Consider the following 27,719-nt stretch of genomic DNA (forward strand, 5'->3'; position numbering starts at 1 on the left):
GGAGCAATGTATATATGGTATATAATGATACATGAGGTCACATAGCTGTATATATATATTTCTACAATGCCACTCTTGCATCAGCTATTGACACTGTTGCCCCTCTCATTCATGCCAGAGTGCGACGTATCAATAGACAACCCTAGCTCAATAACATCACTAAAAATCTCCGCCAAGTTTCCAGGGTTGCAGAGCGGCATTGGAAGAAAACACATTCGCAAGACGACTTCACTGCAAACAGGCAACACTCGCTTTCAAATCTGCTCTCACCTCTGCTAAACAGGCCTACTGTTCAACCCTTGTATCTTCCCTATCCTACAACCCCAAACAGTTATTCAAAACCTTTAACCCCCTCCTCTGCCCTCCACTGCCCCATCCAACCTCCCTCATCTTTGCTGAGGACTTTGCCACACACTTTAAAAATAAGATCGACCAAACGAGGCCATTCTTCATTGTTCAACCACCACAACCCCTTTGTATACCAGACCAATGCCCAAACCCCATAACCTCTCTATCCAACATCACCGAAGGGGGGCTTGTCTTCTCTCCAAATTGCACCTCACCACCTGTGCGTTCGACCCCATCCCACCTCCTCCCCAACCTCACCGCCACTCTTATCCCATCCCTAACCCACCTCTTCAACCTATCACTAACTTCTGGCACCTTCCCTTCTGCTTTCAAACATGACACAATCACGCCTATCCTTAAAAAGCCAACCCTCAATCCAACTGCTATGTCCAGCTATCGCCCAATATCGCTGCTCCCATTCGCTTCCAAGCTCCTGGAGCAGCACGTCCACGCTGAACTTCCCTCCTTCTCATCTAACTTGCTCTTTGACAATCTACAATCTGGTTTCCGCCCCATCACTCAACAGAGACAGCCCTGACCAAAATTACTAACGACCTACTTACAGCCAAAGCTAACGGACAATACTCTACACTCCTCCTTCTAGACCTGTCCTCTGCTTTTGACACAGTTAACCACTGCCTCCTATTACAGATCCTCTCCTCCTTTGGCATCAAAGACCTTGTCCTATCCTGGATCTCCTCAAACCTTTCCAACCGCACATTCAGCGTATCCCAATCCCACACTACCTCCTCATCCCACCCTCTCACTGTTGGAGTTTCCCAAGGCTCTGCATTAGGACCCTTATTCTTCTCAATCTATACACTTGATTTGGGACAACTCATAAAGTCCCATGGATTCCAGTACCACCTTTATGCTGATGACACTCAGATCTATCTCTCTGGTCCAGACGTCACCTCTCTGCTGTCCAGAATTCCGGATTGTCTATCCTCCCTCTTCTCCTCTCACTTCCTCAAACTCAATGTGGACAAATCTGAACTCATCATCTTTCCTCCATCTCATAGATCTTCCTTACCTGACCTATCTATCGCAATTAACAACATCACGCTTTTCCGCTGCCTCGGAGTAACCCTTGACTCTGCCCTGTCCTTCAAACTTCACATCCAAGTTCTTTCCACCTCCTGTCGCCTCCAGCAGAAAAATATCTCCAGAATCCGTCCTTTCCTCAACCTTCACTCTACTAAAATGCTTGTGCATGCCATCATCTCCTGCCTCGACTACTGCAACATCCTTTTCTGCGGCCTCCTGCTAACACCCTTGCACCTCTCCAGTCCATCCTTAACTCTGCTGCCCGACTAATTCATCTCTCTCCTCGCTACGCCTCCGCTTCCCCCCTCTGCAAATCTCTTCACTGGTTACCATTCCCTCAGCGTATCCAGTTCAAATTACTAATACTGACCTGAGACAATTTGCATAATTAGCATATTTCCCAGAAGAGCATTGCGGCTTTAAGTCTCCTCATCTTGGCAAGCTTAGCATGTCAATCTCCGCAAGGAGAAACGATACTTCTTGGATATCAGTCGGACGCCTCTCACATGGCCAAACCAGATCTCCACTTTGCACTGATGAGGGGTAGTACCCAGAAACACAGTGTCTGCAAATTGAGATTCTGAAACCAAAAAAACTACTTGAAAAAATATTCAAGACCACTATTCATATAAAAAACATTATTTTATTGTTAAAAGACACTAAACAAAACTAAACACAGAAACTTGGAGGAGGCACATAATTCGAATACGAGAAGCATTATACAAAAAATAGGCGCGGCGGGCGTCGCGGCATTTGCTTCCGGCTCCGCTGCCCGCCGGTGCCGGTTGCCCGCTCCTTCCTGCGGGTGCGCCCGGGCCCCGGTCACTTCCGGTCCCCGGTCTGGGGCCCGGCGCACATGGTGGCAGCCTCCCCCTCTTGCACGGGCTGCCCTGCCTCCCAGAGTGCAGTTCAGGCCTTGTGGGACACGCCCACTTCCGGCCCCACTTCCTCCCTGCAGCTATACAGCGTTGCAGGGGCAGGCAGGGGATCGCCCGCTGCCTCGGGGTCCTCGGCGGCGCGCCAGCCGCTCATGAGGACCGGGGGGCAGCGGGGGACATCCAGCACAGGCACAGCGCGAGTACCCTGCTGCGTGTACAGTATATAACAGACTATCTATCTACCTTACCAGATGTATCCTTCTTTTAGCATATATGCATTATAAGGTAACATGCATAGTATAGAATAAGATAAACACGGTATATTCCCCTTATAACTTATATATATGATATACGGTAATATGTATATATAATCAGATACACTATATTATAGCAGATATACACTATGTAGTTTTAGTCTGTGGGGCCCCAACCCGCCAAATCGGTCGGGGGGGTGCATCACAGACAGCGCTCACTAGCTCCCCGTGCCAGTACCCACCACGGAGCGCTGGTCCGGCCCCTGCCACACCAGGACTGCACCACCGTGGACCTCTGGCCAGCCCACTCCTGGCCCGCCATGTCCCCCCAGCAGGCACATCGGCGTTGCCTGTGCGGGGAGGCGGGCGGGCGGGGGCCAGAGCCACGAATACGGCTACGGAGCGTGATGACTGGTCTAACCAGACCAGCCAGCACGCTCCGCAGCCAGGAATGTACGCACCAAGCACGCACACAGTCGCACCAAACACAGCTGCAATAAATTATGCGCCACTAACACCCCCATGGTCCCAGACGCAAATCGCAGACAGCTTCCCATCAGCCACCGCCCTTGTGGGCCCACCCTGCGGTGCTAGCCTAACAGTCGCCGCACCTTCCCCGGCCCTACCCCCTGCACCGCCACTCACGCCCCGTAGTCTAAGTAACGTCCCCCTACTCCCAAGTTAAATGCACCCAACACAACCCGGTAAGTATAGTGAATCAATATATAACCAGTCATACCCTTGCTTCTTATTTCATTAAATAATATATGCATGAGCAACGATGAGGAAAGGTTAGGGGCATATTAAATTAATTCTAGTGAATAAATGTATGAAAGCCCATACAAACTTTCCAAAAAGTACAAAGTGCATATAGCAGTCACTACCAATATTTAGGCATTACAAAGTGCAAGGTGCATTCCATAAACCTTACCGGTGCTCATGCTGGCGTGCTGTGCCTCAACCCCACACTCCAACGCGCGTTTCACACGTTGCTTCGTCAGGGAGTGAGGACCAGATCTCCACTTTGCACTGATGAGGGGCAGTACCCCGAAACACAGTGTCTGCAAATTGAGATTCTGGTTTGGCTATTATCCTAAGTCATGTGACAAGGCTTGTTAAAAGGTTGACATTGACTTGTAGAGGATTGCTACCTTCCAATAGGTGGCACTAGAGTTCTAGTTCTCTTCCTCACTGAAGAGACAATTTGTATAATTAGCATATTTACCAGAGGAGCATTGCAGCTCTGAGTCTCCTCATCTTGTCATGCTTAGCATGTCAATCTCCACAAGAAGAAACGATACTTCTTTAATATTGACATACAAAGCCATCCATAACCTGTCTCCTCATATATCTCTGAACCAATCTCCCGATATCTTCCCTCATGTAATCTCCGGTCCTCCCAAGACCTCCATCTCTCCTCCACACTTATTCATTCCTCACCAACCGCCTCCAAGACTTCTCCCGAATATCCCCCCATCCTCTGGAATTCTGTGCCCCAACACATCCAACTATCAACCACATTCGGATCCTTCAGACAGAACCTGAAAACCCACCTCTTCAGGAAAGCCTACAGCCTGCACTGACCCCGCTGCTTCCCCACCACTACCGGAGCTGCTGCAACCCTTGACCTACTGTCTCCTTCCCCACCATCCTGTAGAATGTAAGCCCACAATGGCAGGGTCCTCGCCCCTCTGTATCAGTCCGTCATTGTTAGTTTACTGTAAGTGATATCTGTAATTTGTATGTAACCCCTTCTCATGTACAGCACCATGGAATCAATGGTTCTATATAAATAAATAATAATATGGTATATAATGATATATGAGATCACATAGCTGTAATATATGTTTCTTATGTGGGTACTGTTACCATAGGAGGGACAAAAGTGAGGTCCTGTTACTGTGCAGGGCACCAGAGCGGTGCTGTTGAACTTTTCTTCTTCATCTGGCGCAGTGTAGAATTGGGGGGAAAAGTGTGGAGGGCGCTGTAGAAGTGATCAGTCATAGAGAGATGGCTAGTTGTGGGACTTTTGGCCTCAACATACTCACCGTTGTTCACGAGTCAAGAAAAGCAATATTCTAGAACATCTCCAACATTTCAATAAGTCAATGCAATGCAGTCAGCTGTATATTGTATATAGGATATGATGTATATATATGGTATATAATGATGTATGAGCTCACATAGCTGTATATATAGGATATGACGTATATATATGGTATATAATGATGTATGAGGTCACATAGCTGTATATATAGGATATGATGTATATATATGGTAGATAATGATATGAGGTCACATAGCTGTATATATAGGCTATGATGTATATGTATGGTAGATAATGATATATGAGGTCACATGTATATACACTATGTTCCAAATTAAATATACACTATGTTCCAAATTATTAAGCAAATGATATTTTTATCGGATTTTCCTAAATGGTCGGTGCAAATGACAGTCAGTCTAATATAAGTCATCACCCGTTAGAGCAGTGTTCCCCACCTCCGGTCCTCAAGAGCCACCAACAGGTCATGTTTTCAGTATCTCCTTAGTATTGCACAGGTGATAATTGCATCACCTGGGCAATACTAAGGAAATCCTGAAAACATGACCTGTTGGTGGCTCTTGAGGACCGGAGTTGGGGAACACTGTGTTAGAGTATACATGGAATTTTATTGAAGAAACCTCCCAATGATAACAGTATAATCTCCAAAATAAATAAAACCCCACAATGCACTGTTCCAAATTATTAGGCACAGTAGAATTTCTATACATTTGATATAAAGAACTGAAAAGTCTCATTTGTGGAATTTTCCCGCATTAGGAGGTCACATTCACTGAACAAAACAGCTATTTACCTCCACAACCTCCTAACAGGCCAAGTTACATGTAACATAGGAGCCTTCTTTGCTGTCACCTTCACAATTGCTGTCACCTTCACAATTCTTGCCTCCATTGAACTTGTGGGTTTTTGGAGAGTTTCTTCTTGTATTTCTTTGCCCCCAGAGCTGCTGTTTTGATGTGAACGGCCTCCCACCCTCATAGATCTTTTGTTTGATGATACTTCAGAGGTTCTCTATAGGGATGAGGTCAGGGGAAGATGGTGGCCGCACCATGAGTTTATCTCCTTTTATGCCCATAGCAGCCAATGACTCAGAGGTTTCTTTGAGGCATGAGATGGGGCATTGTCAGCATGAAGCTGATTTTGTTCCTGGTTTCTGCTTTTTATACCATGGAAGAAAGTTGTCCGTCATAAACTCTAAATACTTTGCAGAGGTCATTTTCACACCTTCAGGAACCTTAAAGCGTCCTACCAGCTGTTTCCCCGCGATTCTGGCCCAAAATGTGACTCCTCCACCTCCTTGCTGACGTCGCAGCCTTGTTGGGACATGTTGGCTATCCACCAACCATCCACTACTCCATCCATCTGGACCATCCCGGGTTGCTCGACACTCATTAGTAAACAAGACTATTTGGAAATTGCACTATTTGTCGCTTTTCAGCAGCAGAGAGATAATTTTATTTCCCATATTGCTTGAAGTCTGTGGCTGCTTAACCCCTTCATGACCTTGGGATTTTTCGTTTTTCCGTGTTCGTTTTTCACTCCCCTCCTTCCCAGAGCCATAACTTTTTTATTTTTCCGTCAATTTGGTCATGTGAGGGCTTATTTTTTGCGGGACGAGTTGTACTTTTGAACGACATCACTGGTTTTAGCATGTCGTGTACTAGAAAACGGGAAAAAAATTCCAAGTGTGGTGAAATTGCAAAAAAAGTGCAGTCCCACACTTGTTTTTTGTTTGACTTTTTTGCTAGGTTCACTAAATGTTAAAACTGACCTGCCATTATGATTCTCCAGGTCATTACGAGTTCATAGACACCTAACATGACTAGGTTATTTTTTACCTAAGTGGTGAAAAAAAATTCCAAACTTTGCTAAAAAAAAAAAAAAAATTGTGCCATTTTCCGATACTCGTGGCATCTCCATTTTTCGTGATCTGGGGTCGGGTGAGGGCTTATTTTTTGTGTGCCGAGATGACGTTTTTAATTATAGCATTTTGGTGCAGATACGTTCTTTTGATCGCCCGTTATTGCATTTTAATGCAATGTCGCGGCGACCAAAATAACGTAATTCTGGCGTTTCGAATTTTTTTCTCGCTACGCCGTTTAGCGATCAGGTTAATGCTTTTTTTTAATTGATAGATCGGGCGATTCTGAACGCGGCGATACCAAATATGTGTAGGTTTGATTTTTTTTTAATTGATTTATTTTGATTGGGGCGAAAGGGGGGTGATTTAAACTTTTATATTTTTTTTATTTTTTTCACATTTTTTTTCATTTTTGCCATGCTTCAATAGCCTCCATGGGAGGCTAGAAGCAGGCACAACGCGATCGGCTCTGCTACATAGCAGCGATCTGCTGTTCGCTGCTATGTAGCAGAAAATCAGGTGTGCTGTGAGCGCCGACCACAGGGTGTCGCTCACAGCTGCCGGCGATCAGTAACCATAGAGGTCTCTAGGACCTCTATGGTTACAAGGTACAAGCATCGCCGACCTCCGATCATGTGACGGGGGTCGGCGATGCCGTCATTTCCGGCCGCCCAGCTGGAAGCGGTAGTTAAATGCCGCTGTCTGCGTTTGACAGCAGCATTTAACTAGTTAATAAGTGCAGGCAGATCGCTATTCTGCCCGCGCCTATTACAGGACATGTCAGCTGTTCAAAACAGCTGACATGTCCCGGCTTTGATGCGGGCTCACCGCCAGAGCCCACATCAAAGCAGGGGATCTGACCTCGGACGTACTATCCCGTCCGAGGTCAGAAAGGGTTTAATAATGTGGAACATCATTTTTAAGTAGTTTTCCTTTATTTAGAATCACCTGGAAAACTAATTATCAAATGTGTTTAAGATCTCAGGGCTCAATGGATCACTGAAATCAAATACCATCCACCAAAAAACAAAAACAAAACAATTAAATCTTTATCACATAGGATATACATGATGTATATACATATGGAAGATAATGATATGTGAGGTCACATAGCTGTATATATAGGATATGATGTATATATATATAGTAGATAATGATGTATGAGGTCACATAGCTGTATATATAGGATATGATGTATATACAGTTAGGTCCATATATATTTGGACAGAGACAACATTTTTCTAATTTTGGTTATAGACATTACCACAATGAATTTTAAGCAAAACAATTCAGATGCAGGTGAAGTTCAGAGTTTCAGCTTTCATTTGAGGGGATCCACATTAAAATTGGATGAAGGGTTTAGGAGTTTCAGCTCTTTAACATGTGCCACCCAGTTTTTAAAGGGACCAAAAGTAATTGGACAGATTCAATAATTTTAAATAAAATGTTCATTTTTAGTACTTGGTTGAAAACCCTTTGTTGGCAATGACTGCCTGAAGTCTTGAACTCATTGACATCACCAGACGCTGTGTTTCCTCCTTTTTGATGCTCTGCCTTCACTGCGGTGGTTTTCAGTTGCTGTTTGTTTGTGGCCTTTCTGTCTGAAGTTTAGTCTTTAACAAATGAAATGCTGCTCAATTGGGTTGAGATCAGGTGACCGACTTGGCCATTCCAGAATATTCCACTTCTTTGCTTTAATAAACTCCTGGGTTGCTTTGGCTTTATGTTTTGGGTCATTGTCCATCTGTAGTATGAAACGACGACCAATCAGTTTGGCTGCATTTGGCTGGATCTGAGCACACAGTATGGCGGCTCTGAAGACCTCAGAATTCATTCCTGTGTCACATCATCAATAAACACTAGTGACCCAGTGCCACTGGCAGCCATGCATGCCTGCGCCATCACACTGCCTCCGCCGGGTTTATGCATGCCCGCGCCATCACACTGCCTCCGCCGGGTGTTACAGATGATGTGGTATGCTTTGGATCATGAGCTGTACCACGCCTTCACCATACTTTTCTCTTTCCATCATTCTGGTAGAGGTTGATCTTGGTTCCATCTCTCCATAGAATGTTCTTCTAGAACTGTGCGGCTTTTTTAGATGTTTTTAGCCTTTTTCTTCTTGATGCTTATGAGTGGCTGCACCGTGCAGTGAACCCTCTGTAGTTACTTTCATGCAGTCTTCTCTTTATGGTAGATTTGGATATTGATACGCCGACCTCCTGGAGAGTGGTGGTCACTTGGTCGGCTGTTGTGAAGGGGTTTCTCTTCACCATGGAGATTATTCTGCGATCATCCACCACTCTTGTCTTCCGTGGGCGCCCAGGTCTTTTTGCATTGATGAGTTCACCAGTGCTTTCTTTCTTTCTCAGGATGAACCAAACTGTAGATTTTGCCACTCCTAATATTCTAGCAATTTCTCAGAAGGGTTTTTTCTGTTTTCTCAGCTTAGGGATGGCTTGTTTCACCTGTATGGAGAGCTGCTTTACCGCATGTTTACTTCACAGCAAAACCTTCCAAATGCAGCACCACAACTCAAATCAACTCCAGACCTTTTATCTGCTTAATTGAGAATGACATAACGAAGGGATTGCCCACACCTGTCCATGAAATAACCTTGGAGTCAATTGTCCAATTACTTTTGGTCCCTTTAAAAACAGGGTGGCACATGTTAAGGAGCTGAAACTCCTAAACCCTTCATCCAATTTTAATGTGGATCCCCTCAAATGAAAGCTGAAAGTCTGAACTTCAACTGCATCTGAATTGTTTTGTTTAAAATTCATTGTGGTAATGTCTATAACCAAAATTAGAAAAATGTTGTCTCTGTCCAAATATATATGGACCTAACTGTATAGTAGATAATGATATGTGAGGTCACATAGCTGTATATATAGGACATGATGTATATATATATGGTAGATAATGATATATGAGGTCACATAGCTGTATATATAGGATATGATGTATATATATATATATATATATATATATATATGGTAGATAATGATATATGAGGTCACATAGCTGTATATATAGGATATGATGTATATATATATATATATATATATATATATATATATATGGTAGATAATGATATATGAGGTCACATAGCTGTATATATAGGACATGATGTATATATATATATATATATATATATATATATATATGGTATATAATGATATATGAGGTCACATAGCTGTATATATAGGACATGATGTATATATATATATATGGTAGATAATGATATATGAGGTCACATAGCTGTATATATAGGATATGATGTATATATGGTAGATAATGATATGTGAGGTCACATAGCTGTATATATAGGACATGATGTATATATATGGTAGATAATGATATATGAGGTCACATAGCTGTATATATAGGATATGATGTATATATATAGTTGATAATGATATGTGAGGTCACATAGCTGTATATATAGGACATGATGTATATATATGGTAGATAATGATATATGAGGTCACATAGCTGTATATATAGGATATGATGTATATATATATATATAGTAGATAATGATATGTGAGGTCACATAGCTGTATATATAGGATATGATGTATATATATATATATATATGGTAGATAATGATATATGAGGTCACACAGCTGTATATATAGGATATGATGTATATATAGTAGATAATGATATATGAGGTCACATAGCTGTATATATAGGACATGATGTATATATATGGTAGATAATGATATATGAGGTGACATAGCTGTATATATAGGATATGATGTAAATATATATAGTAGATAATGATATGTGAGGTCACATAGCTGTATATATAGGACATGATGTATATATATAGTAGATAATGATATGTGAGGTCACATAGCTGTATATATAGGACATGATGTATATATATATGGTAGATAATGATATATGAGGTCACATAGCTGTATATATAGGATATGATGTATATATATATATGGTATATGATATGTGAGGTCACATAGCTGTATATATAGGACATGATGTATATATGGTAGATAATGATATATGAGGTCACATAGCTGTATATATAGGACATGATGTATATATGGTAGATAATGATATGTGAGGTCACATAGCTGTATATATAGGACATGATGTATATATATATGGTATATAATGATATATGAGGTCACATAGCTGTATATATACGACATGATGTATATATATGGTATATAATGATATATGAGGTCACATAGCTGTATATATAGGACATGATGTATATATATATATATATATGGTAGATAATGATATATGAGGTCACATAGCTGTATATATAGGACATGATGTGTATATATATATATGGTATATAATGATATGTGAGGTCACATAGTTCTATATATAGGATATGATGTATATATATATGGTAGATAATGATATATGAGGTCACATAGCTGTATATATAGGACATGATGTATATATATGGTAGATAATGATATGTGAGGTCACATAGTTCTATATATAGGATATGATGTATATATATATATGGTAGATAATGATATGTGAGGTCACATAGCTGTATATATAGGACATGATGTATATATATATATATATATATGGTATATAATGATATGTGAGGTCACATAGTTCTATATATAGGATATGATGTATATATATATGGTAGATAATGATATATGAGGTCACATAGCTGTATATATAGGACATGATGTATATATATGGTAGATAATGATATATGAGGTCACATAGTTGTATATATAGGACAAGATGTATATATATATGGTAGATAATGATATATGAGGTCACAAAGCTGTATATATAGGACACGATGTGTATATATAGTAGATAATGATATATGAGGTCACATAGCTGTATATATAGGACATGATGTATATATATATATGTGGTAGATAATGATATATGAGGTCACATAGCTGTATATATAGGATATGATGTATATATATATATGGTAGATAATGATATGTGAGGTCACATAGCTGTATATATAGGACATGATGTATATATAGTAGATAATGATATGTGAGGTCACATAGCTGTATATATAGGACATGATGTATATATGGTAGATAATGATATATGAGGTCACATAGCTGTATATATAGGATATGATGTATATATAGTAGATAATGATATGTGAGGTCACATAGCTGTATATATAGGACATGATGTATATATGGTAGATAATGATATATGAGGTCACATAGCTGTATATATAGGATATGATGTATATATAGTAGATAATGATATATGAGGTCACATAGCTGTATATATAGGACATGATGTGTATATATATATGGTATATAATGATATGTGAGGTCACACAGCTGTATATATAGGACATGATGTATATATATATGGTAGATAATGATATATGAGGTCACATAGCTGTATATATAGGACATGATGTATATATATATATATATGGTATATAATGATATATGAGGTCACATAGCTGTATATATAGGACATGATGTATATATATATATGGTAGATAATGATATATGAGGTCACATAGCTGTATATATAGGACATGATGTATATATATATATATATATATATGGTATATAATGATATGTGAGGTCACATAGTTTTATATATAGGACATGATGTATATATATATATATGGTATATAATGATATGAGGTCACATAGCTGTATATATAGGATATGATGTATATATATATATATATATATATATGGTATATAATGATATGTGAGGTCACATAGTTTTATATATAGGACATGATGTATATATATATATGGTATATAATGATATGAGGTCACATAGCTGTATATATAGGACATGATGTATATATATATATATATATGGTATATAATGATATATGAGGTCACATAGCTGTATATATAGGACATGATGTATATATATATATATATATGGTATATAATGATATATGAGGTCACATAGCTGTATATATAGGATACGATGTATATATAATAGATAATGATATGTGAGGTCACATAGCTGTATATATAGGACATGATGTATATATGGTATATAATGATATGAGGTCACATAGCTGTATATATAGGACATGATGTATATATATATATGGTAGATAATGATATATGAGGTCACATAGCTGTATATATAGGACATGATGTATATCTATATGGTAGATAATGATATGTGAGGTCACATAGCTGTATATATAGGACATGATGTATATATGGTAGATAATGATATATGAGGTCACATAGCTGTATATATAGGATATGATGTATATATATATATAGTAGATAATGATATATGAGGTCACATAGTTGTATATATAGGATATGATGTATATATATATATGGTAGATAATGATATATGAGGTCACATAGCTGTATATATAGGACATGATGTATATATATATGGTATATAATGATATGTGAGGTCACATAGTTGTATATATAGGACATGATGTATATATATGGTAGATAATGATATATGAGGTCACATAGCTGTATATATAGGACATGATGTATATATATATGGTATAAAATGATATGTGAGGTCACATAGTTGTATATATAGGACATGATGTATATATAGTAGATAATGATATATGAGGTCACAGTTGTATATATAGGATATGATGTATATATATGGTAGATAATGATATATGAGGTCACATAGCTGTATATATAGGATATGATGTATATATAGTAGATAATGATATATGAGGTCACATAGCTGTATATATAGGATATGATGTATATATGGTAGATAATGATATATGAGGTCACATAGCTGTATATATAGGATATGATGTATATATAGTAGATAATGATATATGAGGTCACATAGCTGTATATATAGGATATGATGTATATATAGTAGATAATGATATGTGAGGTCACATAGCTGTATATATAGGACATGATGTATATATGGTAGATAATGATATATGAGGTCACATAGCTGTATATATAGGACATGATGTATATATATATGGTATAAAATGATATGTGAGGTCACATAGTTGTATATATAGGACATGATGTATATATAGTAGATAATGATATATGAGGTCACATAGTTGTATATATAGGATATGATGTATATATATGGTAGATAATGATATATGAGGTCACATAGCTGTATATATAGGATATGATGTATATACAGTAGATAATGATATATGAGGTCACATAGCTGTATATATAGGATACGATGTATATATAATAGATAATGATATGTGAGGTCACATAGCTGTATATATAGGACATGATGTATATATGGTATATAATGATATGAGGTCACATAGCTGTATATATAGGACATGATGTATATATATATATGGTAGATAATGATATATGAGGTCACATAGCTGTATATATAGGACATGATGTATATCTATATGGTAGATAATGATATGTGAGGTCACATAGCTGTATATATAGGACATGATGTATATATGGTAGATAATGATATATGAGGTCACATAGCTGTATATATAGGATATGATGTATATATATATAGTAGATAATGATATATGAGGTCACATAGTTGTATATATAGGATATGATGTATATATATATATGGTAGATAATGATATATGAGGTCACATAGCTGTATATATAGGACATGATGTATGTATATATATATATATATATATATATATATATGGTATATAATGATATGTGAGGTCACATAGTTTTATATATAGGACATGATGTATATATATATATGGTATATAATGATATGAGGTCACATAGCTGTATATATAGGACATGATGTATATATATATATGGTAGATAATGATATATGAGGTCACATAGCTGTATATATAGGACATGATGTATATATATATATATGGTATATAATGATATATGAGGTCACATAGCTGTATATATAGGATACGATGTATATATAACAGATAATGATATGTGAGGTCACATAGCTGTATATATAGGACATGATGTATATATGGTAGATAATGATATATGAGATCACAAAGCTGTATATATAGGATATGATGTATATATAGTAGATAATATGTGAGGTCACATAGCTGTATATATAGGATATGATGTATATATATATATGGTAGATAATGATATATGAGGTCACATAGCTGTATATATAGGACATGATGTATATATATATGGTAGATAATGATATATGAGGTCACATAGCTGTATATTGTATATAAGATATGATGTACATATATGGTATATAATAATATATGAGGTCACATAGCTGTATATATAGGACATGATGTAAATATATATGGTAGATAATGATATATGAGGTCACATAGCTGTATATATAGGACATGATGTATATATGGTAGATAATGATATGTGAGGTCACATAGCTGTATATATAGGATATGATGTATATATATGGTAGATAATGATATGTGAGGTCACATAGCTGTATATATAGGATATGATGTATATATATGGTAGATAATGATATATGAGGTCACATAGCTGTATATATAGGACATGATGTATATATATGGTAGATAATGATATATGAGGCCACACAGCTGTATATATAGGATATGATGTATATATATAGTAGATAATGATATGTGAGGTCACATAGCTGTATATATAGGATATGATGTATATATATATATATATATATATAAATATGGTAGATAATGATATATGAGGTCACACAGCTGTATATATAGGATATGATGTATATATAGTAGATAATGATATATGAGGTCACATAGCTGTATATATAGGACATGATGTATATATATATAGTAGATAATGATATATGAGGTCACATAGCTGTATATATAGGATATGATGTATATATATATATATATATGGTAGATAATGATATATGAGGTCACACAGCTGTATATATAGGATATGATGTATATATAGTAGATAATGATATATGAGGTCACATAGCTGTATATATAGGACATGATGTATATATATGGTAGATAATGATATATGAGGTCACATAGCTGTATATATAGGATATGATGTATATATATATATATATATAGTAGATAATGATATGTGAGGTCACATAGCTGTATATATAGGACATGATGTATATAGATATAGTAGATAATGATATGTGAGGTCACATAGCTGTATATATAGGACATGATGTATATATATATAGTAGATAATGATATGTGAGGTCACATAGCTGTATATATAGGACATGATGTATATATATATAGTAGATAATGATATATGAGGTCACATAGCTGTATATATAGGACATGATGTATATATATATATGGTAGATAATGATATATGAGGTCACATAGCTGTATATATAGGACATGATGTATATATATATATATATATATATATATATGGTATATAATGATATGTGAGGTCACATAGTTTTATATATAGGACATGATGTATATATATATGGTATATAATGATATGAGGTCACATAGCTGTATATATAGGACATGATGTATATATATATATATGGTAGATAATGATATATGAGGTCACATAGCTGTATATATAGGACATGATGTATATATATATATATATGGTATATAATGATATATGAGGTCACATAGCTGTATATATAGGATACGATGTATATATAATAGATAATGATATGTGAGGTCACATAGCTGTATATATAGGACATGATGTATATATGGTAGATAATGATATATGAGATCACAAAGCTGTATATATAGGATATGATGTATATATAGTAGATAATATGTGAGGTCACATAGCTGTATATATAGGATATGATGTATATATATATATGGTAGATAATGATATATGAGGTCACATAGCTGTATATATAGGACATGATGTATATATATATGGTAGATAATGATATATGAGGTCACATAGCTGTATATTGTATATAAGATATGATGTACATATATGGTATATAATAATATATGAGGTCACATAGCTGTATATATAGGACATGATGTAAATATATATGGTAGATAATGATATATGAGGTCACATAGCTGTATATATAGGACATGATGTATATATGGTAGATAATGATATATGAGGTCACATAGCTGTATATATAGGACATGATGTATATATATATATGGTATATAATGATATATGAGGTCACATAGCTGTATATATAGGACATGATGTATATATGGTAGATAATGATATATGAGGTCACATAGCTGTATATATAGGATATGATGTATATATATATATGGTAGATAATGATATATGAGGTCACATAGCTGTATATATAGGACATGATGTATATATATATGGTAGATAATGATATATGAGGTCACATAGCTGTATATATAGGACATGATGTATATATATATATATGGTATATGATATATGAGGTCACATAGCTGTATATATAGGACATGATGTATATATATATATATATGGTATATAATGATATATGACGTCACATAGCTGTATATATAGGACATGATATATATATATAAATATATACAGTGGGGCAAAAAAGTATTTAGTCAGTCAGCAATAGTGCAAGTTCCACCACTTAAAAAGATGAGAGGCGTCTGTAATTTACATCATAGGTAGACCTCAACTATGGGAGACAAACTGAGAAAAAAAATCCAGAAAATCACATTGTCTGTTTTTTTATCATTTTATTTGCATATTATGGTGGAAAATAAGTATTTGGTCAGAAACAAAATTTCATCTCAATACTTTGTAATATATCCTTTGTTGGCAATGACAGAGGTCAAACGTTTTCTGTAAGTCTTCACAAGGTTGCCACACACTGTTGTTGGTATGTTGGCCCATTCCTCCATGCAGATCTCCTCTAGAGCAGTGATGTTTTTGGCTTTTCACTTGGCAACACGGACTTTCAACTCCCTCCAAAGGTTTTCTATAGGGTTGAGATCTGGAGACTGGCTAGGCCACTCCAGGACCTTGAAATGCTTCTTACGAAGCCACTCCTTCGTTGCCCTGGTGGTGTGCTTTGGATCATTGTCATGTTGAAAGACCCAGCCACGTTTCATCTTCAATGCCCTTGCTGATGGTAGGAGGTTTGCACTCAAAATCTCATGATACATGGCCCCATTCATTCTTTCATGTACCCGGATCAGTCGTCCTGGCCCCTTTGCAGAGAAACAGCCCCAAAGCATGATGTTTCCACCACCATGCTTTACAGTAGGTATGGTGTTTGATGGATGCAACTCAGTATTCTTTTTCCTCCAAAGACGACAAGTTGTGTTTCTACCAAACAGTTCCAGTTTGGTTTCATCAGACCATAGGACATTCTCTCAAAACTCCTCTGGATCATCCAAATGCTCTCTAGCAAACTTCAGACGGGCCCGGACATGTACTGGCTTAAGCAGTGGGACACGTCTGGCACTGCAGGATCTGAGTCCATGGTGGCGTAGTGTGTTACTTATGGTAGGCCTTGTTACATTGGTCCCAGCTCTCTGCAGTTCATTCACTAGGTCCCCCCGCGTGGTTCTGGGATTTTTGCTCACCGTTCTTGTGATCATTCTGACCCCACGGCGTGGGATTTTGCGTGGAGCCCCAGATCGAGGGAGATTATCAGTGGTCTTGTATGTCTTCCATTTTCTAATTATTGCTCCCACTGTTGATTTCTTCACTCCAAGCTGGTTGGCTATTGCAGATTCAGTCTTCCCAGCCTGGTGCAGGGCTACAATTTTGTTTCTGGTGTCCTTTGACAGCTCTTTGGTCTTCACCATAGTGGAGTTTGGAGTCAGACTGTTTGAGGGTGTGCACAGGTGTCTTTTTATACTGATAACAAGTTTAAACAGGTGCCATTACTAAAGGTAATGAGTGGAGGAAAGAGGAGCCTCTTAAAGAAGAAGTTACAGGTCTGTGAGAGCCAGAAATCTTGATTGTTTGTTTCTGACCAAATACTTATTTTCCACCATAATATGCAAAAAAAAATGATAAAAAAAACAGACAATGTGATTTTCTGGATTTTTTTTTCTCAGTTTGTCTCCCATAGTTGAGGTCTACCTATGATGTAAATTACAGACGCCTCTCATCTTTTTAAGTGGTGGAACTTGCACTATTGCTGACTGACTAAATACTTTTTTGCCCCACTGTATATATATATATATATATATATATATATATATATGGTATATAATGATATATGAGGTCACATAGCTGTATATATAGGACATGATGTATATATGGTAGATAATGATATATGAGGTCACACAGCTGTATATATAGGACATGATGTATATATATAGTAGATAATGATATGTGAGGTCACATAGCTGTATATATAGGATATGATGTATATATATATATGGTAGATAATGATATATGAGGTCACATAGCTGTATATATAGGACATGATGTATATATATATGGTAGATAATGATATGTGAGGTCACACAGCTGTATATATAGGACATGATGTATATATATAGTAGATAATGATATGTGAGGTCACATAGCTGTATATATAGGATATGATGTATATATATATGGTAGATAATGATATATGAGGTCACATAGCTGTATATATAGGATATGATGTATATATATATGGTAGATAATGATATGTGAGGTCACACAGCTGTATATATAGGACATGATGTATATATATAGTAGATAATGATATGTGAGGTCACATAGCTGTATATATAGGACATGATGTATATATATATATGGTAGATAATGATATATGAGGTCACATAGCTGTATATATAGGACATGATGTATATATATATATATATGGTATATAATGATATATGAGGTCACATAGATGTATATATAGGATATGATGTATATATATATAGTAGATAATGATATGTGAGGTCACATAGTTGTATATATAGGATATGATGTATATATGGTAGATAATGATATATGAGGTCACATAGCTGTATATATAGGATATGATGTATATATATATATATGGTAGATAATGATATGTGAGGTCACATAGCTGTATATATAGGACATGATGTATATATATATATGGTAGATAATGATATATGAGGTCACATAGCTGTATATATAGGACATGATGTATATATATATATATATAGTAGATAATGATATGTGAGGTCACATAGCTGTATATATAGGATATGATGTATATATATATATATATATATATATGGTATATAATGATATATGAGGTCACATAGCTGTATATATAGGATATGATGTATATATATGGTAGATAATGATATATGAGGTCACATAGCTGTATATATAGGACATGATGTATATTAATATATAGTAGATAATGATATGTGAGGTCACATAGCTGTATATATAGGACATGATGTATATATATATATATATATATATATATATATATATAGTAGATAATGATATGTGAGGTCACATAGCTGTATATATAGGACATGATGTATATATATATGGTATATAATAATATATGAGGTCACATAGCTGTATATATAGGACATGATGTATATATATAGTAGATAATGATATGTGAGGTCACATAGCTGTATATATAGGACATGATGTATATATATATGGTAGATAATGACATATGAGGTCACATAGCTGTATATATAGGATATGATGTATATATATAGTAGATAATGATATGTGAGGTCACATAGCTGTATATATAGGACATGATGTATATATATATGGTATATAATGATACATGAGGTCACATAGCTGTATATATAGGACATGATGTATATATATATGGTAGATAATGATATATGAGGTCACATAGCTGTATATATAGGATATGATGTATATATATGGTAGATAATGATATATGAGGTCACATAGCTGTATATATAGGACATGATGTGTATATATATATATATATATATATATATATATATATAGTAGATAATGATATGTGAGGTCACATAGCTGTATATATAGGATATGATATATATATATGGTATATAATGATATATGAGGTCACATAGCTGTATTTATAGGATATGATGTATATATATGGTATATAATGATATATGAGGTCACATAGCTGTATATATAGGATATGATGTATATATATATAGTAGATAATGATATGTGAGGTCACATAGCTGTATATATAGGACATGATGTATATATATATGGTAGATAATGATATATGAGGTCACATAGCTGTATATATAGGACATGATGTATATATATATATATATAGTAGATAATGATATGTGAGGTCACATAACTGTATATATAGGACATGATGTATATATATATATATATATATATATATATATATGGTAGATAATGATATATGAGGTCACATAGCTGTATATATATAGGACATGATGTATATATATATAGTAGATAATGATATGTGAGGTCACATAGCTGTATATATAGGACATGATGTATATATATATATATATATATAGTAGATAATGATATGTGAGGTCACATAGCTGTATATATAGGACATGATGTATATATATATGGTATATAATGATATATGAGGTCACATAGCTGTATATATAGGATATGATGTATATATATATAGTAGATAATGATATGTGAGGTCACATAGCTGTATATATAGGACATGATGTATATATATATAGTAGATAATGATATGTGAGGTCACATAGCTGTATATATAGGATATGATGTATATATATATGGTAGATAATGATATGTGAGGTCACATAGCTGTATATATAGGACATGATATATATGGTATATAATAATATATGAGGTCACATAGCTGTATATATATAGGACATGATGTATATATGTATAGTAGATAATGATATGTGAGGTCACATAGCTGTATATATAGGACATGATGTACAGGTCCTTCTCAAAAAATTAGCATATAGTGTTAAATTTCATTATTTACCATAATGTAATGATTACAATTAAACTTTCATATATTATAGATTCATTATCCACCAACTGAAATTTGTCAGGTCTTTTATTGTTTTAATACTGATGATTTTGGCATACAACTCCTGATAACCCAAAAAACCTGTCTCAATAAATTAGCATATCAAGAAAAGGTTCTCTAAACGACCTATTACCCTAATCTTCTGAATCAACTAATTAACTCTAAACACATGCAAAAGATACCTGAGGCTTTTATAAACTCCCTGCCTGGTTCATTACTCAAAACCCCCATCATGGGTAAGACTAGCGACCTGACAGATGTCAAGAAGGCCATCATTGACACCCTCAAGCAAGAGGGTAAGACCCAGAAATAAATTTCTCAACAAATAGGCTGTTCCCAGAGTGCTGTATCAAGGCACCTCAATGGTAAGTCTGTTGGAAGGAAACAAGGAGACCGGACCCTGAGGAAGATTGTGGAGAAGGACCGATTCCAGACCTTGGGGAACCTGAGGAAGCAGTGGACTGAGTCTGGTGTGGAAACATCCAGAGCCACCGTGCACAGGCGTGTGCAGGAAATGGGCTACAGGTGCCGCATTCCCCAGGTAAAGCCACTTTTGAACCATAAACAGCGGCAGAGGCGCCTGACCTGGGCTACAGAGAACCAGCACTGGACTGTTGCTAAGTGGTCCCAAGTACTTTTTTCTGATGAAAGCAAATTTTGCATGTCATTCGGAAATCAAGGTGCCAGAGTCTGGAGGAAGACTGGGGAGAAGGAAATGCCAAAATGCCTGAAGTCCAGTGTCAAGTACCCACAGTCAGTGATGGTGTGGGGTGCCATGTCAGCTGCTGGTGTTGGTCCACTGTGTTTCATCAAGGGCAGGGTCAATGCAGCTAGCTATCAGGAGATTTTGGAGCACTTCATGCTTCCATCGGCTGAAATGCTTTATGGAGATGAAGATTTCATTTTTCAGCACGACCTGGCACCTGCTCACAGTGCCAAAACCACTGGTAAATGGTTTACTGACCATGGTATTACTGTGCTCAATTGGCCTGCCAACTCTCCTGACCTGAACCCCATAGAGAATCTGTGGGATATTGTGAAGAGAAAGTTGAGAGACGCAAGACCCAACACTCTGGATGAGCTTAAGGCCGCTATTGAAGCATCCTGGGCCTCCATAACATCTCAGCAGTGTCACAGGCTGATTGCCTCCATGCCACGCCGCATTGAAGCAGTCATTTCTGCCAAAGGATTCCCCACCAAGTATTGAGTGCATAACTGAACATTAGTATTTGATGGTTTTTTTGTTTGTTATTAAAAAACACTTTTATTTGATTGGATGGGTGAAATATGCTAATTTATTGAGACAGGTTTTTTGGGTTATCAGGAGTTGTATGCCAAAATCATCAGTATTAAAACAATAAAAGACCTGACAAATTTCAGTTGGTGGATAATGAATCTATAATATGTGAAAGTTTAATTGTAATCATTACATTATGGTAAATAATGAAATTTAACACTATATGCTAATTTTTTGAGAAGGACCTGTATATATATATGGTATATAATGATATATGAGGTCACATAGCTGTATATATAGGACATGATATATATATATATATGGTAGATAATGATATATGAGGTCACATAGCTGTATATATAGGATATGATGTGTATATATATATATATATATATATATATATATATATATATGGTAGATAATGATATATGAGGTCACATAGCTGTATATATAGGACATGATGTATATATATATAGTAGATAATGATACGTGAGGTCACATAGCTGTATATATAGGACATGATGTATATATATATATAGTAGATAATGATATATGAGGTCACAGCTGTATATATAGGACATGATGTATATATATATGGTATATAATAGTATATGAGGTCACAGCTGTATATATAGGACATGATGTATATATATATATGGTATATAATAATATATGAGGTCACATAGCTGTATATATAGGATATGATGTATATATATATGGTAGATGATGTGTGAGGTCACATAGCTGTATATATAGGACATGATATATATATGGTAGATCATGATATGTGAGGTCACATAGCTGTATATATAGGACATGATGTATATATATATATGGTAGATAATATATGAGGTCACAGCTGTATATATAGGACATGATGTATATATATGGTAGATAATGATATGTGAGGTCACATAGCTGTATATATAGGATATGATGTATATATAGTAGATAATGATATATGAGGTCACATAGCTGTATATATAGGATATGATGTATATATATAGTAGATAATGATATATGAGGTCACATAGCTGTATATATAGGACATGATGTATATATATGGTAGATAATGATATGTGAGGTCACATAGCTGTATATATAGGACATGATGTATATATAGTAGATAATGATATATGAGGTCACATAGCTGTATATATAGGATATGATGTATATATAGTAGATAATGATATATGAGGTCACATAGCTGTATATATAGGATATGATGTATATATATGGTATATAATAATATATGAGGTCACATAGCTGTATATATAGGACATGATGTGTATATATATATATATATATATATATATATATATATGGTAGATAATGATATATGAGGTCACATAGCTGTATATATAGGACATGATGTATATATGGTAGATAATGATATATGAGGTCACATAGCTGTATATATAGGACATGATGTATATATATATATATATGGTAGATAATGATATGTGAGGTCACATAGCTGTATATATAGGACATGATGTATATATATATATATGGTAGATAATGATATATGAGGTCACATAGCTGTATATATAGGACATGATGTATATATATATATATATATATATATATATATATATGGTAGATAATGATATGTGAGGTCACATAGCTGTATATATAGGACATGATGTATATATATATATATGGTAGATAATGATATATGAGGTCACACAGCTGTGTATATATAGGACATGATGTATATATGGTAGATAATGATACATGAGGTCACATAGCTGTATATATAGGACATGATGTATATATATATATATATATATATATATATATGGTAGATAATGATATGTGAGGTCACATAGCTGTATATATAGGACATGATGTATATATATATGGTAGATAATGATATGTGAGGTCACATAGCTGTGTATATATAGGACATGATGTATATATGGTAGATAATGATACATGAGGTCACATAGCTGTATATATAGGACATGATGTATATATATATATATATATATATGGTATATAATGATATATGAGGTCACATAGCTGTATATATAGGACATGATGTATATATATATATATGGTAGATAATGATATGTGAGGTCACATAGCTGTATATATAGGACATGATGTATATATATATATATATATATATATATATATGGTAGATAATGATATATGAGGTCACACAGCTGTATATATAGGATATGATGTATATATATATATATATATATATATATATATGGTAGATAATGATATATGAGGTCACATAGCTGTATATATAGGACATGATGTATATATATATATGGTAGATAATGATATGTGAGGTCACATAGCTGTATATATAGGACATGATGTATATATATATGGTAGATAAAGATATGAGGTCACATAGCTGTATATATAGGACATGATGTATATATGGTAGATAATGATATATGAGGTCACATAGCTGTATATATAGGACATGATGTATATATATATATGGTAGATAATGATATGTGAGGTCACATAGCTGTATATATAGGACATGATGTATATATATATATATGGTAGATAATGATATATGAGGTCACATAGCTGTATATATAGGACATGATGTATATATGGTAGATAATGATATATGAGGTCACATAGCTGTATATATAGGACATGATGTATATATATATGGTATATAATGATATATGAGGTCACATAGCTGTATATATGGGACATGATGTATATATATATATGGTAGATAATAATATATGAGGTCACATAGCTGTATATATATAGGACATGATGTATATATATATATATATATATATATATAGTAGATAATGATATGTGAGGTCACATAGCTGTATATAGGACATGATGTATATATATATGGTAGATAATGATATATGAGGTCACATAGCTGTATATATATAGGACATGATGTATATATATATGGTATATAATGATACATGAGGTCACATAGCTGTATATATAGGACATGATGTATATATATATGGTAGATAATGATATATGAGGTCACATAGCTGTATATATAGGACATGATGTATATATATATATAGTAGATAATGATATGTGAGGTCACATAGCTGTATATATAGGACATGATGTATATACATATGGTATATAATAATATATGAGGTCACATAGCTGTATATATAGGATATGATGTATATATATATATATATGGTAGATAATGATATATGAGGTCACATAGCTGTATATATAGGACATGATGTATATATATATATATATGGTAGATAATGATATATGAGGTCACATAGTTTTATATATTGGACATGATGTATATATATATAGTAGATAATGATATGTGAGGTCACATAGCTGTATATATAGGATATGATGTATATATATATATATGGTATATAATGATATATGAGGTCACATAGCTGTATATATAGGATATGATGTATATATATGGTAGATAATGATATATGAGGTCACATAGCTGTATATATAGGACATGATGTATATATATATATATATATATAGTAGATAATTATATGTGAGGTCACATAGCTGTATATATAGGACATGATGTATATATATATGGTATATAATGATATATGAGGTCACATAGCTGTATATATAGGATATGATGTATATATATATAGTAGATAATGATATGTGAGGTCACATAGCTGTATATATAGGACATGATGTATATATATATGGTAGATAATGATATATGAGGTCACATAGCTGTATATATAGGACATGATGTATATATATATGGTAGATAATGATATGTGAGGTCACATAGCTGTATATATAGGACATGATGTATATATATATGGTAGATAATGATATGTGAGGTCACATAGCTGTATATATAGGACATGATGTATATATATGGTAGATAATGATATGAGGTCACATAGCTGTATATATAGGATATGATGTATATATAGTAGATAATGATATATGAGGTCACATAGCTGTATATATAGGACATGATGTATATATATATGGTATATAATGATATATGAGGTCACATAGCTGTATATATAGGACATGATGTATATATATATATATATATATATATATATGGTAGATAATGATATATGAGGTCACATAGCTGTATATATAGGACATGATGTATATATATATATGGTATATAATGATATATGAGGTCACATAGCTGTATATATATAGGACATGATGTATATATATATATATATATAGTAGATAATGATATGTGAGGTCACATAGCTGTATATATAGGACATGATGTATATATATATGGTATATAATGATATGAGGTCACATAGCTGTATATATAGGATATGATGTATATATATGGTAGATAATGATATGTGAGGTCACATAGCTGTATATATAGGACATGATGTATATATATATGGTATATAATAATATATGAGGTCACATAGCTGTATATATATAGGACATGATGTATATATGTATAGTAGATAATGATATGTGAGGTCACATAGCTGTATATATAGGACATGATGTATATATATGGTATATAATGATATATGAGGTCACATAGCTGTATATATAGGACATGATGTATATATATATATATATGGTATATAATAATATATGAGGTCACATAGCTGTATATATAGGACATGATGTATATATATATATGGTATATAATAATATATGAGGTCACATAGCTGTATATATAGGACATGATGTATATATATATAGTAGATAATGATATGTGAGGTCACATAGCTGTATATATAGGACATGATGTATATATATATATATATATATATAGTAGATAATGATATGTGAGGTCACATAGCTGTATATATAGGACATGATGTATATATATATGGTATATAATAATATATGAGGTCACATAGCTGTATATATATAGGACATGATGTGTATATGTATAGTAGATAATGATATATGAGGTCACATAGCTGTATATATAGGACATGATGTATATATATATGGTATATAATGATATATGAGGTCACATAGCTGTATATATAGGACATGATGTATATATAAATGGTATATAATAATATATGAGGTCACATAGCTGTATATATAGGATATGATGTGTATATATATATATGGTAGATAATGATATATGAGGTCACATAGCTGTATATATAGGACATGATGTATATATATAGTAGATAATGATATGTGAGGTCACATAGCTGTATATATAGGACATGATGTATATATATATATAGTAGATAATGATATATGAGGTCACAGCTGTATATATAGGACATGA

At 34.4% G+C, this 27,719-nt stretch overlaps 1 protein-coding gene across 2 annotated transcripts in view; it reads right to left on the bottom strand.

Moving 5' to 3' along the window:
- The window catches only part of LOC138638955 (zinc finger protein 79-like), a 92,647-nt gene that overhangs the window by 56,599 nt on the left and 8,329 nt on the right, over positions 1–27,719 (bottom strand). The window contains exon 2 of one of the 2 annotated variants that reach the window (XM_069728720.1): positions 1,766–1,975. The exons of the other annotated variant lie outside the window; for it this stretch is intronic. The gene's annotated coding sequence lies outside the window, so the exon portion shown is untranslated. The remainder of the gene's footprint in view (positions 1–1,765; positions 1,976–27,719) is intronic. 2 annotated transcript variants of the gene reach the window in all.

Source organism: Ranitomeya imitator, chromosome 5 (assembly GCF_032444005.1).
Source record: "Ranitomeya imitator isolate aRanImi1 chromosome 5, aRanImi1.pri, whole genome shotgun sequence".
NCBI classification, from domain to species: domain Eukaryota; kingdom Metazoa; phylum Chordata; class Amphibia; order Anura; family Dendrobatidae; genus Ranitomeya; species Ranitomeya imitator.